The sequence below is a fragment of the Cryptomeria japonica genome, chromosome 8 (assembly GCF_030272615.1).
Source record: "Cryptomeria japonica chromosome 8, Sugi_1.0, whole genome shotgun sequence".
NCBI classification, from domain to species: domain Eukaryota; kingdom Viridiplantae; phylum Streptophyta; class Pinopsida; order Cupressales; family Cupressaceae; genus Cryptomeria; species Cryptomeria japonica.
This window is the reverse complement of record NC_081412.1, coordinates 197,643,713-197,659,204: the sequence shown is the minus strand read 5'-3', so window position 1 is coordinate 197,659,204 and position 15,492 is coordinate 197,643,713.

Here is a 15,492-nt window from a genome sequence, read left to right as displayed (position 1 = left end):
TCTTCTTTACAACCTTGGTGTCCAACACTTTCTCAAGTTTAGGTGGCTCATGTTTGGGAAGATCTAGATCTATTGCATCTTCTATGACCTGTTGTGAGTCACCTGCATCAGAATCACCTTTATAAGAAGTTAGATCACAAACATTAAAAATAGGAGATATGCTAAGGCCAGGTGGTAATTGAATTTCATAGGCGTTGTTGCCAAAATTCTTTAGGATTTGACATGGTCCTACTTTCCTTTGCATGAGCTTAGTGTGCTTTCTCTTGGGTAACCTTTCCTTCTTCAAATTCACCCAAACCAAATCTCCAATCTGAAATTGTACTTCTCTCCTTTTCTGATCTGCATGTTCTTTGTACTTCTCTGATGACTTTTAAAGTTGCATCTTGACCTGCTCATGGACTTCCTTTATGGATTCAACAAACCTCTCCCCATCTGCACTTATAGGGTCCATATGGGGTAGTTTTCTCAACTCCAATACCCCTCTTGGATATAACCCATACACAACCTGAAATGGTGACTTCCCTGTGCTTCTGTTTGCAATGTAATTGTAGGCAAACTCAGACTGAGACAAAATTGAATCCCACTTTTCACTATGTTGTCTTGTAAGGTATCTCAACAAATTCCCTATTGATCTATTTACTACTTCTATTTGTCCATCCGTTTGTGGATGATAGGTTGATGAGAAGGATAGATTGGTGCCAAGTTTCCTCCATAAAGTTCTCCAAAAATGGCCAACAAATTCGACATCCTTGTTAGACACTATGTTCACTAGGAGTCCATGAATCCTTGCTACTTCTCTGAAAAACAAATCTGCTATATAAGATGCATTACTAGTGGACTTACATGGCAATAAATGTGCCATTTTTCTAAACCTATCCACTACCACAAATACACTATTAAACCCCTTTTATGTTCTAGGTAAACCCATTACAAAGTCCATTGACACACTTTCCCAAGGTCTTGAGGGAATAGGTAAGGGTTGATAGAGAGCAACATTTGTGCTTCTTCCTTTTGCCTTTTGGAAAATAGTGCATGCATCTACAAACTTTCTTACATCAACCTATAGTTTGTGCCAAAATTAGTGCCTCCTTACTAGTTCAAGTGTCTTGTCCAAGCCAAAATGTCCTACCATAGCCCCACTATGCTTTTCCTTGATGATATTAGTCCTCATTGAGCACCTTGGTATACACAATTGCCTACCTTTGAAGATAAGTCCATCTTGGAACAAAAAATCAGAAAATTCCACATGATACCTTTCATCAAATTCAGTACATACCTTGTAGATATCTTTGAAGTCCTCATCTCCAACATACATATCTTTCAATGCTTTAATCCCAATGCTTTCTAATTGGATTTAAGATATAGTTAGCACTCTCCTACTTAGAGCATCAACCAATTTTTTGGCTACACCTTTCTTGTGTTTGATGGAGTAGGTGTAAGCTTGGAGGGATTCTACCCATTTCATATGCCTATGGCTTAACTTTTCTTGACTATTAATGAAACTTAAGGCTTGATTGTTAGTATAGACCACAAATTCTTTTGGTAGCAGATAGTGCCTCCATTTTTTCAAAGACTAAACTAATGCATACATTTCTAGGTCATAAAAAGAATATTTTCTCTTTTCCTCATTGATATTTTCACTATAGAATTCTATAGGTTTGCCTTCTTGGCTTATGACTGCTCCTATGGCCACATGACTAGCACTAGATTCAATCTAAAACACTTTATTAAAGTCAGGTAAGACAAGTACCAATTGTTAGCTACCTTTTTCTTGAGAGTTTCAAATGCCTCATTTGCCTTCTTTGTCCAAGAGAACCTACACTTTTGACCACCTTTTATGGTTTCCAACATTGGAGCACATATCTGAGTGAAACCTCTTATAAACTTTCTATAAAATGTGGGTAATCCATGGAAACTTCTAACCTCACCAATAGTCCTAGGAGTAGGCCAAGAGAGAATTGCATTTACCTTATCTTGATCCATCTTCAAGTGACCTTTAGAGATCACAAACCCAAGGTATGTGAGTTCTTCCTGCATGAACAAACACTTCTCCATATTGATCATCAATTCCTCTTTGCTCAATCTTCTCAAAACCATGTCTAGATGCCTCAAGTGCTCTTCCTTTGTCCTGCTAAATATTAGTATGTCATCCAAATACACTATTAAAAAAACTCTTTTAAAAATTCATTCATGAGTTTCATGAATGTACTTGGGGCATTATACAAACCAAATTGCATAACCTTCCACTCATACAACCCTTCATTTGTTTTGAAGGCTATTTTCCACTCATCATCAGGCCTAATCCTAATTTGGTGGTATCCACTCTTTAAATTAATTTTAGAGAAATATTTTGTACCCCCCAAACAATCAAGAAAATCCTCTACTCTAGGCATTGGAAATCTATACCTTATGGTGATCTTGTTGAGAGCTCTTGAGTCAGTACAAAGCCTCAATGTTCCATCCTTTTGGGTCCCAAAACAACAAGGACTGCACATGGGCTAAGGCTCTTTCTAATCAAGTCATAATCTAGCAAATCCTAAATTTTCCTTGCCATCTCCTCATTTTATTGTGGTGTGAGCTTGTATGCAGCCTTGTTAGGCAATCTAGCCCTTGGGATCAAGTCAATACAGTGACTAATCTCTCTCATTGGCAGTAAACTCCTTGGCACTCCATCTGCAACTATTCCTTGGTATCTACCAATGATCTCCTTCACTTCCAGAATGAGATCCTTTTCCTTTCCTTATGTCTTGTCATCTGCAATAGGCTTCCCCTTTGAGATTGGTATTGGAAGCAAAGAAAAATATATTCCTTTTTCCATCTTTATCTCCTTGAGGAATGATTTTCTTTCCATCATCATCACTTTGGACTCACTCTCTTTCTGTTCTTCATTGTTTTCAATCAGGGGAAGCAACTCTATGACCTTGTCATTCTTTGTGATTGAGTAGGTAATCCTAAATCCATCATGGTGTGCTTTGAGGTTATACTCCCATGGTCTTCCAAACAAGAGGTGACAAGCATCCATGTTAACAATGTCAAACAAAATCTTATCTTTATATGCACCTATATGGAATTCCACCCATGACTATTCCTCTACAAGTGTTTGTTGCCCCTTTGTGAGCCAAGGCACCTTATAGGGGTATGGATGGGGCATCCTCCTCAATTTCAACTTCTCTACCATTTCTATTGACACAAAATTCTCAGTAGACCCTAAGTCAATCAAAACTTTACATACATTTCCTCCTGATTGGCAAGTGGTGTAGAAGATAGAATTCCTCTGAGGTGGCTCCATAGGTGTTGGTGCCTTCACGAGGGTTCTCCTCAACATTAATGCCTCTCCTGTCTCTGGATAACCATATGAATTAGGTTTACTCCCACCTTGATAATCTGATTCTTGGGTTAGGTTGGTTCTCCTTCTTCCTTGGGAACTAGACCACATCTTCTTTGGGCATCTACTGGAAATGTGTCCCTCTTGGTTGCAATTAAAACACTTTATTGGCCCTACTCTTGTTCCTAATGATCTACCTCTGAAATTAGGCCTTCTCCCTCTGAAGTTGCCCTTATTGTTGTGGTCATTCCTTGAGGAGCCATGGCTTCTCTCTCCTTGGAACTCAAAATTTGACCCTCTTCCTCTGAAGTTGCTCCTTCCACTTGATTTCTTACCCCTTCCTCTATTGCTCCATTCTTGCCTTCTTTTAAGCTTCTCCTCCACCTTCAATGCTAGTTGATAGCATTTATGAATAGTGTCAGGGCACAAGAGGTTCAAGTCTTCTTGTATGTTCCACCTTAGGCCATTTAGATACCTTGCCACTCTTTCACTTTCATCTTCAACCTTCTTAGACTTATACTCAATTTCTAAAATTCTTCAGTGTAGGAACACACATCCATCTTTTTCTGTCTGAGATTCTGCCTTCTCTTGTGTAATTGGACCTCATAGTTCTTAGGTACATATACCCCCTTGATCTCTACAATCATCTTCTTCCAAGAGGTGATCATTCCTCTTACCTCTTTTACTCTTTCCCCTTGCAAAAAATTCCACCATGTTAGGGCTGCTCCCTGCATTTTTGACTTAGCAACCTTCACCTTCTGATTGTCAGCAATGTCTTCACAATCAAAGAAATTGTTCAAGGACTCTATCCAATCCATCACTCCATCAACATCCATCTTCCCACTGAAAATAGGTAGATTTGACTTCTGGTCCATGGTTCTCCTCTCCACAGACTTCAAGGCATTGACCAGGTACCTATGCTCTGTAGGAACTTACTCTTTTTCCTTCCCTTGTGGGTTCTCCTCTTCTTCTCCCACTTCCTCTGAGCCATCAGGTCCTCCTCTTTCTAGTCCACCTTCCAAGTTTTCTATCAACTTTCTAAGCCGATCATTCTCTTCTCTATTTTCTTGCACCATCCTAGCAAGTTCCACATTTGTCACCTTTGGAGGCATGCTTTTAGCCTCACCCTCTGATTCCTCTACTAACATGTACTATTCTCCTTCCCAAAAGGATTCTTCCTACATTCTGATACCAACTTGATGCAGAGCCCTGGTGTAGGTATTGAATAGATTCCCCCAATCCAAGGACAAACTAAGGACTCTAGAAATCATCTAAAGAATCTTAGGGGTATAGAAAGATCAAATTGATAAGTCCAACATCCTTACTTTCTTAAATGCTTCCTCACAAGGTCACTTACCTTGAGTGCTTCACAAGGTCTTCTAGTGATTCTTAAGGACCCTATAGCCCAACAAGGTTTGGTCCTCTCTCCACTTCATCAATTCCTATGTAGGGTTTGGGTTGAAGTCTCCTAGGTCAGGAAGACTCTTTTTAATCACCAATTTAGGTTCCCTCTAATGGTTTGTGCCAACTACTGTAATAAGGCCTACAAATCCTAGTAGTCCTACCACACCGGTTTTCCACAACTAACTCTTTATTTCTCCAAAGGACCCAAAAAAATAATTCTATATTTGGATACCCTTTAGAGAGTTTCAAAACATATCCCAAGGGTTCTGATAGTTTGGGAACACAAGAGTCCAAACCCTATCTTGGCTAGGAGACCTAATAGCCCTAATTAGGCCTATTTTACAAAGGAGAGGATAGGCACAAGCCCTACCTTGTCAAACCAACACAACAAAAACTTGTAAGACATGGTAAATCCACCAATTCCTAAGTTTTAGGCAATGATCAAACCCCTAACACCTGATGTGAGACCTATTTCCTTGCACGTGCACGGTGGCCACATGGAGTTGCCAACCTTAATGCATCAAACCCTTGCCTCCAACTAATCCTAACCTATAAAAGGATTTTGAAACCTTAAAATAAATTGGCCCTACTTGCATCTCCTCCAAAACCGTGGACCACCTATGATGGATCAACAAGATGAGGCCATTTCTTTGTGAAACCCTAGGTAAAACTGTCAAATCTAGACCACTTCCAGAAAATGATCGGTTTCTGCCTTGTCGATGAATTAGGACATCAGAATGGATTCATATGAAAGGTTATTGATCACTCTAATACATCCCACCATTTTCCTAATCCCAAAATGTTCCTACAATATGATACCTCGCTTAGAAAGACAAAATTGTAGGAAATTCTCAAAATTTTATTGCTTCCATGATGCCAATTGTTTACAAAACTCTTCTCTCCCCCCAATGATGATTGGGAATTAAATTTTATACCTTAATCAATGGTTATCAACCACCTTTTGAGTTGAGGTGACCATTGGAAGGAAATTTCTCTTTGTAACCAAAAGTTGTCATGTTTGAGCAACTTTGATACATGTTAAGTCCACAGACCTAGAGTTGTTTCAACATGTCCTAAACCTTCCTAAGACATATCCAACACATAAAAACCTAGAAAAATACTCAATTAAATACCCCTAGGCCCATATGCCCATGGTGGCTTATCAACTTTCCAAATCCATGTCACTGGGTGACAAAGTGGGGTTTATTACAAAAATCAAACAAACAAAACTATCCTATTAGATAGATTGAAAGGTCACATTCCCATGTGTGACCTTTAGGCCTTCATTGACTTGATTATCTTAGTCATGAGGTGCCCCTGCACCAGGCTACAATGAATTTGTAAGAAACAAGGGACTGAAGACTTCCACTGGTGAGTAAAGCCCGGTTTATGGGAAGCAACTGGTAGTTGAGCTGAGTGAAGCAAGTTCACTGATACAAAGGAAGAAACTAATAGAGAAGTGAAAAGGATAAGAACACATAGTCATCAACATGTTTGGCTTGCTAACATGTGGATCCAACATATTTATAAAGAGCTAGTTGAAGTCAGAGTGCTTGCTAGAAAACCGGCAAGATTTGAGGCATGAACGATTAGTCCCACTCATATAATCGACGATATTTGAGGAACAAACATATTTGTGCATAGAATGATTTCTTGAGTTTGAATTTTGGAGGGAAAGTTCATGCTAAGATTGAAGACAACTATATACATGTTTTTCATCTTTATTTTGTGTGTGTCCTACGAATTGTGAGCTAGTAGAGATTGAAAATTAGAGAAAGGTGAAGAACAAGAAAAGTGCAGAAGGGTTCCTCAATGAATCAGTGAAGTCATCACTGAGCATAGATTGAAGCAGATACAGAGATAATCTATTCGATGGAAAAGTTTCATCATCTAGTCAATGATTTGTTGCTCTCTAATCATTGTAGTAGTTTAAATCCCTTAACATGATGAACCTTAACTGGTTCTATTTGTAAAATCAACTAACAAGGTGCTCCATGAAGGAAGTGTAAAATCCTTTTGCAAGGTGAATCCTAACAGATTCTAAGGTATTCTTAATAGGATACCAATCATCTTTAACAGGGTGATGTTCTTAGAAGGAAAAGGATTGTAAGCTCTTAACCGGGCACTCTTTTCATTGCAGTAAAAGAGTGTGGGTTATCCCCACCATGGTTTTCTCCCTCTAACTGAGGGTTTCCACATTTAATTGCTTGTGTTAGGTGATGTTTATTTGATGCAATGCAAATCTCTTTCTTCAATGTTCTTACCGTCATGTTTAATGCAATGTTTAAGTTAATTTAAAAAGGGTAGTTGCAGACCGATCAGTTTGGAATATTATTGTTTAAAAATTGTTTTTACTGATTCACCCTCCCTCTCAGTCACCGGTTAATACCAACAATTGGCATCAGATATTAGGTCCTCTAAAGAAAAGTTTAATAGCTTGAGGAAAAGATCATGGAAGAATACTGGTATCAGAAGCAGCTTGATGAAGCTAATGAGATGATTGCTCAGTTGAAGGAGAGATTGAAAAAATCACTTGCTAAAAGGAAGGAACTTGCTCTATAACTTAATGAGAGTCAAGAAATTATAGATCAACTCTCTGATCAAAGTGGATTTGAAGAAGCAGAAGAGGTAGTATCAGAGCTAATGGAAAAGAACAAGAAGCTGACTGAAGAAATCACAAATCTAAAAAGAGAGCATGAAAGTCAGGCCCTGAGAATGACTAAAATACTAGAAGCCAACAGGATAATAGAAGAAAGAAAAAGAAATGCAGATGAAGCACTATCAAAAGCTGAAAGACCCAAATGGCTTGTTGAAGAATTGAAAAGAGAGAATGATGCAATCATCATTGAAAAGGATGAAGAAATTCAAATTCTTACTCAAAATAATACAGTTATGTATGAGCATCTGCATGGAAAAACAGAGGAAAATGAGAAGATGATGAAGGAGATTGAACAACTTAAAAATCAGTTGAAAGCTGCAGATGAGAGAAATGAAAAAATGAGAAAATTTAATGAAATCTTTGAGAAGATAGGTGAACAATTAAAAGCTCAGAGGAGAAAAAAGGAGACAACTGGTCTTGGTTACTCCGGTACAGGTCCAATGGAAACTAGAGAATCATCTAATCCCAAGAGGATGAAGGATGATAAAAGGAACAAACCAGGAATGAAAGGTATGCATTTTTCTAAATCCTCTTGCAATTATTGTGGTAAACCAGGTCATATGTCTGATGTTTGTAGAAATCGACTGGTCATTTACAAGAAGCCATTCACCTTTGATGGTTATTGCTATAACTGTCACAAGTATGGACACATTGCTTATGAGTGTAGACCTTGATCAAGTAGCATGTCTAGTAGAAGAAGATTTAATAGATATTGCTTTACATGCAATAAATATGGACACAAAGCTGAAGAATGCATGTTCAAGAAAAATGCATCAAGATCTCCATCCAAACCAGTTAGCCCTAATAGAAAGAGTAATCAACTCAATGCCGCCTGTTCTACTTGTGGAAACTTTGGTCATGTTGCAGTGAATTGTAGGATGAGAATGGGTCAGAGAAACAATGCAGGGCCATGGAAGACAACTGGTATGGTATGTTTCAACTTCCATAAGATTGGTTATTTGGCTAGAGAGTGTAGGAGCCGATCCTACAACCGGTCTGAAGACAAGAATCAGTTTGGCAAGAAGAAAGGGATAAATGATTTGAAAGGAAAGAAGATAGTTGAAGAGGTGAAGAATGAAATGAAAAGGATGTGGACTAAGAAGGAAGAAAGAAAAGAAGAAGAGAAGTAGTCTGAAACTAAGTCATCGTCCCCCGGTGATGATAGTTCTTCTTCAAACTAAGCAAATCGATGCTCTGGGGGAGCACTTATTGAAAACTCATGGTTGATTCCCCACAACCAAAGTGAGGTAACTCTTATTTGCATTATTTAGATGCAGAAAAGTTGGCATATTATTTGTAACTCTTCATTGGTTGTATTGTTACCGACAATGAAGTGACATCAGTAAACTATAAGTTATTACCATTTGAGATTGTACAACCTAACTATTGTATAAGTGCACCAAACAAATTAACAAATAAATAAGGAGATGAAAGATCATTTTGTTTATCCTGCTTTCATTTGTGCATTCATGAGATCCTAGTGCAATCAAAGATTTTCTAAATCTGTCAAGTGTATTTCATGCAAAGAGAGTTTGGAGATCAAGCCATGAAGTTTCGATATTCCGAAGCCCTAGCAGAAATGGTAGAAGAAGTCAATCTGTAAATTCTTCTCAAATTCATCATGACATCTTCCGTGTCAACTCCTGTGTTGGTTGAGGTAGTTAAGGAACCACAACCCGAATTCAAGCTGCATCCTATGAAGGCTGAAGAGATCGATATGACCGATGCCCTATCATTTGTGCCCTCCAGTGTGTTACTGGTTGAAGATATCAACTCCTTCATCCACTGCAAGCTTGAAGATCTTGGACACAAATTCATTCAAGATGAATTCAAAGGGTTCTACGATAATGGTCTATTGAAGGAAGAACATATGCATCTGAAGACCAAGGGTTTGTCATATGCTGTTGATATTCCAAACCAATTCCATGCCGATTGGATCAGGTATGTACTAAGTAGAGCACATGATTAATTTCTATGGTTGAAAGCTGAAGCACCAATAAAAATCACAAAGGATGTGATCCAAAGAGTAATAGGGTTCAATGAAATAGGCGAAGCACTAACCCTAAGGACAATATCATCCAGTGAGGTCACTCGATTGACTCAATCCTGATATGACAAGAGAGAAATGACAGTCACTCACATTGAGGACACAAAAGTAAGGTTTGCATCTGCAGTGATAGCTTATAGAGTGTACCAATCAAGCCGCATGAACAGTGTGTCGAGCGGTGCTATCCATGCAACTTACCAGATCATCAAAGAGGATGCAACATATGACATTTGTGAGATGATAAGGAGTCAATTCCTAGTGAACATGGACCGAATTAAGAAGGACAAAAATATATCATTCAAGTATGGTTCAATACTGGTATGTATCTTCTTCTATGTGCACAATTTATTTCCCGGTAAGGGCAATGTAATGTTGTCTATAGATAAACCTATCACATTTTAGATAGGTGAAATGATTAAAGACTTAGGTGATAAGTTTGGAGAGACAATGTAGGGTTATTTTAAAGAATTCCAAACTAGAATGCATCAAAGAGAAAGAATCCTGATCGGTATAGTTCAAAAGTACAAGAACACTATTTGCTTTCTTGTTGATACCAATTGTTGCATTATTCAAGTAGTTGAACCTAGAATTTTATGGGTACCTACTATGGGTTATGAGATCGGGGTAAACATTGCCAAAGTATATGCAAAAATGTTACTGTCTAAATCGATAGACGAAAAAGCTAAGAGATTTGGAACATATGAGGAGGCAAGCTCCAAAATTAAGAAGGAACTCAAGGAGCCTATCATTAAAAAGAAAGTTAGGAAAATGATTGACACCTTAGACAAGAAATATGGAGGTGAAGCATTCGGTGCCACTGCTTCCACCGGTAGAAGTGAACAAAAAGGGGCAAAATCAAGCAAAGATGATGAGCAAACAAAAGAAAAGAAGAAAATGTCCAAGACAAGATCCAAGAGTGCTGCATCTAGCAAATCAACAACATACATGAAAGAAAAGGACTTAGATATTCCTACATCTTCCCAAGGTAAAGGTGGATTGGTAGGAGTCACATATGCAAGAAAGAAAAAGAATGAAAGGACAATTAACACAAAGGCTAAGAAGAAGGCCAAGAAAGATGAAAAGGAGGATGATAACTCTGACACCCAATCTGATGTGGTAGTTAGAGAAGTCAGAAGAAGTGGTAGGAATGTAGCTCCAGCTGTTGATGAATTGGTCCATGGGATCAAAGAGTATGGAGGTTTAGCTGGTGTTGGGAGAAAGTATCCCCTCTACAACGAGGAAGACAAAATAAAAATTGAAGATGCACTCATTCGGAACTTACATAAATTCTGCAGAACTCCCAATGAACTACATGGAATAATTCCATCAGATTTACAAAATCTCATTGAAGAGAGATGGAAAATTGCCCTGACAATTGAGAAGGAACACATAATAAAGGCACTCATAGAAGTGCAACATGAATTTGATTATAATCAAGCATCTTTAGTGGTTGAAGCATGTGTATGATGTTTCAAAATAAGGAATAGAATAGGGAGAGTGGCCATAGGACATATTTAGGGTGTGCATGATGAGGGCGTTGACATATCGAAAATGATTTTGAGCTAGCGAAAGGAAGCAAAGGAGGAAATAGAAAAAGAAGTGAAACATGGACAAGATATAGCTTCTCAAGAAAAGAGAAAAGGAAAAGAAAAGGACACCACTAATGAGTTTGATGCATTTACAATTGAAGATATCATAGGTGGCGTTGTATCAGATATTCCTAATCTAAGAGAGGATGCAGAGCCACCGTTGAACAAAAATCAACTATTGAAACTATTGATATTGATGATACACCGAAAAAGAGAACTCATCAAACTAAGCATCTCGAAGAAGATGAAGTTACAATTGAGGACATCCCTTATGAGGAAAAACCTCAAAGGCATCAAGTGAAAATAAATATTCCCACAACACACACTACTGGCAACGAACCTCATTTGCTAGAAAAAGATGCAGAGAGAGAAAACCCCAAGATGATAGATTCATCAATACCATCTATTGATGAAACAAAGGAGAAGGAACAAGAAAAGAAGGAAGCAAAAAAGAAGAACGAAGAGATGAAGGAAATAGAGGAAAAGAAAATAGAAAGGAAGGAAACAAAAACAACTGATATTGGTCTAGGTGAAACCAAGGAACCAGAACAAGAGAAGGAGATAGAAAATTATTCATTCGGTCAACCTAAAGGTGGTCAGAAAACAGTGGTGGAAACTCCTCCAGTAAAGAGGAAGTTAGTTTTAGAAAAGGAAACTGAGAAAAAGAAAGCTAAACTCCCACCTCAGCCAACTTTGAGGTAGAAGCTGAAGAAAAAGAAGAAGAAGAAGAAGAAGAAGAAACAAAGGAGGAAGAAGGGGAAGACTCAGTAATTGATATCAAGAAGATGACCCCCAAATAGTTAATAAAAGTTTCAGAAAATTGGAGAATTCAAGCTGAAAAGGCCAAACTTAAAGCAAAGAAAAATAAGGCATGTAAAAGCAATCGGTTCAAAGGCAACCGATCTGGAGAAGGTTGCAGCAAGGCAGTATGAAACCAGAAGAGGTGAGAAATTAATGGAACAAATATCAGTTGGTAAAGTTGCTCTCTCTACCAGCACTGAAGAGGTGAAATCAATCTTAAAGGAAGTTGGCCAATTATTAGTCAAATTCTCAAACTGCCCCGATTTCATCAAAGATCTTGAAGATAAAAGAGTAAAGAATCAAAAGGAAATTCAAGATCTGCTAGGTTCTTTTGATCCTCTTACAAGCTCAGTCGCGACTTTTAGTGGAAGAGTCAAACAATTGACTCATGAAATCAACAAGTTGAAAGAGGAACAAGACAAATGATCTCTAAACCTACTAGAGGTACAGTGCTACCTTGCCCCCTTCATTGATTTATTGCAAGGCAATGTGAAACAAGCAGAAGGCCTCATCAGTTCACCTGACTGCAAGACAGTAGATGACATGGAGGATTTTGTCACACACCTACATGGATAAATTCTCATTATGAAATAGGTGAAGCCTACATGGGAATCTTCTTTGGAGGTTGCTAAGGTCAATTTCAAAGACATTTTTGACTTACTCTCATGAATTATTTTGTATACTTTGGTTCCTTTCTTCTTTGTCATTGTTGCAAAAAGGGAAAGAATGAATGTATAGTGGATTGTACATATGCGGAGGAAGGGACATAGAGACAAAGTATATAGGAAGGTACAGGTATAGGCAGAAAAGGCAGAGAACCATTGGTAAAGGCTTAGTAGTACCAGTAGAGGCAGAGAAGGCAACAAACCACTGGTAGAGGTAGAGTAGTACCGGTAGAGACAGAGAACATGGGGAGAATTCCAGTTCAATCTAGCTAGATGTTTTTCCACTAATGCCAAAGGGGGAGATTGCTGGCATCATGGTGAGCATGATGAGGCTTGAGGTACTTAGAGGTTGTCATTGATGCCAAATACCAACTCTAATGTCATCACAACCGATCAGAAAAGGGCTATAGTGGATTGGTAAGAAATAGGAGACTGAAGACTTGCACCGGTGAGTAGAGACCAGTTTACAGGAAGCAACCAGTAGTTGAGATGAGTGAAGTAGGATCACTGATATAAAGGAAGCAATTGGTAGCAGATCATAACAGTGATTGATAAGCATGTGAAGTGAAAAGGATAAGCACACGTAGTCATCATCATGTTTGGCTTGCTAACATGTGGATCCAACAAATCAAGAAAGAGCTAGTTGAAGTCAGAGTGCTTGCTAGAGAATTGTCGAGATTTGTGGCATGAATGGTTAGTCCCACAAATATAATCAGCAAGATTTGAGGAACGAATAGATTGGTGCATAGAATGATTTATTGAGCTCAAATTTTGGAGTGAAAGTTCACACCAAGATTGAAGACAACTATATACATGTTTTTCATCTTTATTTTGTGTGTGTCATAGGAATTGTGAGTTAGCAGAGATTAAAAATTAGAGAAAGGTGAAGAACAAGCGAAGTGTAGAACGGTTCCTCAATGAATTGGTGAAGTCATCACCGAGAAGATATTGAAGTAGATATAGAGTGGATCTATTCAACATAAAAGTGTCATCATCAAATCAATGATTTGTTGCTCTCTAATCATTGCAGTAGTTTAAATCCTTTAATAGGGTGAACCTTAACCAGTTCTGTTTGTAAAATCTCCTAACAGGGTCGCTCCATGAAGGAAGTGTAAAATCCTTTTGCAAGGTGAATCCTAATAGATTCTAAGATATTCTTAACAGGATATTGATCATCTTTAACAAGGTGATATTCTCGAAAGGAATATGATTGTAAGCTCTTAACCAGACACTCTTTTAATTGCAGTAAAAGAGATTGTGGGTTATCCCCATCGTGGTTTTCTCCATCTAACTAAGGGTTTCCACGTATAATTGATGGTGTTATGTGATGTTTATTTGATGCATGCAAATCTCTTTCCTTCAATGTTCTTACTGTCATGTTTAATGCAATGTTTTAAGTTAATTTAAAAAGGGTAGTTGCAGACCGGTCAATTTGGAATATTATACTGATTCACCCCCTCTCAGTCACTGGTTAATACCAACAAATTCAAGAATTGAAATGAAGATCAACATCCTATTTCATGAAACCCTAATTCCATGTGGAGGCAAGCAAAAATTCACAATGAGGTATAATCATTTCATTTTCAGTCATAATTCAGTATTTCCCTTAAAAGGAGAACATTTCCTTTCAGTCATTTCAACGACATTTATCTCAATTTCATTGTTAGTTCCAAAACTGGGGTGTGACCAAAGAAAAACCCCTATTCCCAACCTATTTCCCTTTCTTTCTATGTTCAGGAAACAGGTGTGCAATTGTACTTCTGGAAAAAAAATTTAGACACAGAGACAAAACAACCCTTTTTGGTGTGCGTAAAATTTGGAGGACCAAGAGGCCATGCCACGGTCCCTGCTTTTTTAGGGAATTTTCATAGGGCATATTCAAATCAGCTTATATTACTCAGATCCAGGTGCACAACAAAATCCCGAACTTGTAGCTCAGTATTTTCTCAAATTTGTCTTCAATTTCAACACTTCGCCCTAAATCAACATTTCAACTTACAAAAGAGGGAAAAACACATCATAATCCATCAATCAATTTAATATTTAATCCTTGTCTAATTTGTGATTGAATCTAGTGGATTTCCCCCCTCTTTTGAATTTAAAGGAAATCTTCACAAAGCAAAACTTTATTTGGTGATTTCTCTTTCTATGTTGAAATTGCCAAATCAAATTTTCCCCTTTACATTTTCGTGAACCCGATGTGAAACACATTTAGTTCTGATTTTTGTTTTTTATATATGAGTGTGTATGCAATTTAAAATTCAAATTTTCATTTACAAGTTTGATTTCCTTGCAAATTTGAAAAAAATAGAGGTTAATTTCATTTAAAACCCTAATTTTCATTTTCAAAATTGAGCTTGTGAATTGCATAATTTGGGTTAATTGTTTCAGATCTGAGTGTTATTCAATTTCAAAATACAATTTTTCACTTGCAAATCAAATTTCACATTTAAATTTTAAAATTAAGTGGTTAATTGTAAAAAACCCTAAATTTCAAAATTTTAAAAAATTGAGTTTGTGGGTTGTTTAAATTTTGAATTTCCCTCTTCAAATTTGTTGTCAAATTAAAAATTACAATCTTGGATGTAATTTCAAATTTAAATTTTATAATTAAGTGGTTAATTAAAATTACCCTAATTTTTGAATTTAAATTAATCTTTGTGCATTTCCCAATTTTCCAAATTTCCAAATTTCAACATTGGCTCTAATTGTAAATTCAAAATTTAAAATTAAGAGGCTCTTTTTAAAAGATCCTAATTTTAAATTTAATTTATTGTGGATTATTGCAAATTTAAATTTTAAAATTAAGCAGTTAATCACAAGAGCCCTAATTTTTAAATTCATCATTTCATCTAATTTTAAAATTAATTGGTTGTTTTTAAAAGGCCCTAATTTTAAATTTTCCTTTAGATCATTTTCAGTTCAAATTTTTAAAAATTAAGAGTTTATTTTTAGCCCTAATTTTAAATTTGAAGTTTTATCCCCTAGTGGGTAATTTTAAT